This window comes from Montipora capricornis, chromosome 3, assembly GCF_036669925.1.
Source record: "Montipora capricornis isolate CH-2021 chromosome 3, ASM3666992v2, whole genome shotgun sequence".
Lineage (NCBI taxonomy): Eukaryota > Metazoa > Cnidaria > Anthozoa > Scleractinia > Acroporidae > Montipora > Montipora capricornis.
The window spans coordinates 52,074,930-52,077,429 of NC_090885.1; positions in this window are offsets into that span (position 1 = coordinate 52,074,930).

Consider the following 2,500-nt stretch of genomic DNA (forward strand, 5'->3'; position numbering starts at 1 on the left):
TTTAAAATATTTTTATCCACAAGCCACTCCAAAATGTTCATACTGTGTAGTTTTAGATGTTGGCTTATGCTACTTTAATGTACCAGTCAAATTTAAGTTTACTCATCCTCTCTCCGGGCATTTGAACTTTTCAGTTATTGGGTGTTTAAATTCCTCCCTCCCAAGGACTGAAAGCCATTCAAATGCCCAAAACTAGGTCCGTTTAAGGTGATCAAATTCCCCCACACCTGGAATCTTAATTAAGTGACCATAATTTATTAATTTTGCTCTTCTGGCTCTCTTCTATGTAAGGGGGATATTCAAGCTTTGATTTGACCGATACATAACAGTAAAGTACATTTATTGTGCGTAGTTATTTTATGGGAATGATATGCAGTGCAGCAAAATATGCTGCAAAACCTGCCTTCTGACACAAATCCATAGATCACTTATTGGTTAATTTCTGCAATAAAGCCATCATTGCCCTTGACTGTTCTTGTTGTTGTTACATCATCATCATTTGAGTGTTAACCAGCTGTTGTTGACTTTGTTGTTGTTGTTGCTGTTGTAAAACTTTAAACATTTGTGTTTGTAGCTGCTGTTTGACCATTGCTTCCATTTTTTCAACATTTTAAACTCTTGTTGTTTCAATTCATAATTTATCCTAGCCCTATCTACTAAAAATTCCATCTCATCACTTCCACTTCTTTGCTGTCGTTTGGGTTTTCCCTCGTCGCTCTCACTTGCTCTTTTCCTAGTCTTGGACAGTTTTTCCATAGCCTTTAATCGCGCATCTTCTGCCTTTGCTCGGTCGTTTTCACATTTTTCATTTTTTTCTGCCCTTAATTCCTGTGATTCAGCATCTGCACTTTCTTCTAAAGCGATAATATTGTCTAAATGCCTTCTCCTCGGCTCTGACCTTCCTTTTATGTTTGTTTACGAGAATCCCCATCCTTTTTTGGACGTAAAAGGGTTTAAATTTACCACTTCTATGCACAACACCTGGTCATGCCCATTTGACCAAAAGATCACCAAGCTAAAAATAAAATAAGAGTATAGGCTTACATTCACTACTTAGACTGAATGAAATCACAGTACGTTTCTCAAACATAACACACGTAAAAATTACGAGAATTTGTTCAAACGACTCCAATGGACATAATAAAGTTGACATTTACCAGGGAGGTTGAGGCTTGGATGACATACTCCGATCAAAGACTTCAACCCAGCTGTTCACCTGTGAATATACAATGAAAATTGTCTTAACTGTCGCATTTTTGCCTTCCAAATTGACTGCAATCTAGGACCAAGATTTTAAGTAACTCTACTGAGAGCCTGATAGGTTTAAGGTAGACAAAGCATTATTTTCATGGACAAAAAAAAAGGATTGTATAGTCACGTTCTGTACACAACGCCCAACTTTGCCAAATGACGTTCAAGACGCGATTTGGCTCCACTGATAAAATGCCTTGGGCATGCGCACTATGCACCCTGCCTGGATATTATACTTCCAGTGGCGTCTTACAGCCATCGCGTTCTTGATCTTAAATTCCCTATTTTTCCCCAACTAACCCACCTTCACAAGAGGGAAGACAATAGGAAACAAAGGTATTTTGGGGATGGCCCAATCAAGTTTAGTTGGCTCTCGATGGTAAGACTGATCGCAGTGGAGCAGAACATAGAGTAGAAACCTGGAGAAACAACCTGTGAGGATTGTTTTTTTTTTCTCTTGAATATTAACGTAAGTTGTATAAGCTTTTGTTACCTACCACACTATAACATTTTTTTTCTTGAATGATGGCTCAAAGGACGGATCAAAAATCGTGTGCATAGGTTTAAGGTAAACATGTTTGTCAAACTTGGCCAGGGTCAAGGACAGGGGCCATCAATGAACTGTGCACTGACATCACCACCTCAACATTGTCAAATTTGCCGAGCTTTGCAGGGAACAAGGACTTCAAAAAATGGTGCACACTTTTTCATCCCATTCCTACCTGAAATTAGGGGGCGTAGAGTGTGGTCGTTTTCGCGGTGACAGCAATGTGACAACCCAGGTGGACTGGGCCAGATGTTGTCATTCTTGTACCAAAAATAATTTTCTTAATATTCTCATGATGGCGTCTGTGACTTTGTCGAGTACATCGGCTGTATTTTCTGAGATCCAATCGCTTTTGTTCTTAGCATGGCTGCATTTGAAGATTTTTCACAACTTCTCATTCTTTACTTTGTGGGGATTTCGTGCTGGTATACCACATGTTTTCGTCGAGAAATCCAAGTTTTCCTTACTACGAGTATGCTTGCTTTGACTTGAACAACATGAGCGAGGCAGAGTGTAAGGCCGAATTTAGATTCGAGAAAAAAGACCTTCCAGCTCTGGCAGAAGCCTTGCAGATTCCACCATCCTTCAAAGTATGGCAGGGAAGCAGAATAAGAGGAATGGAAGGCCTTTGTATACTCCTGAGACAGCTCGCCTGTCCTTGTAGATTTGGCCACGTGGTGTCTCATTTCACCAGACCAGTAC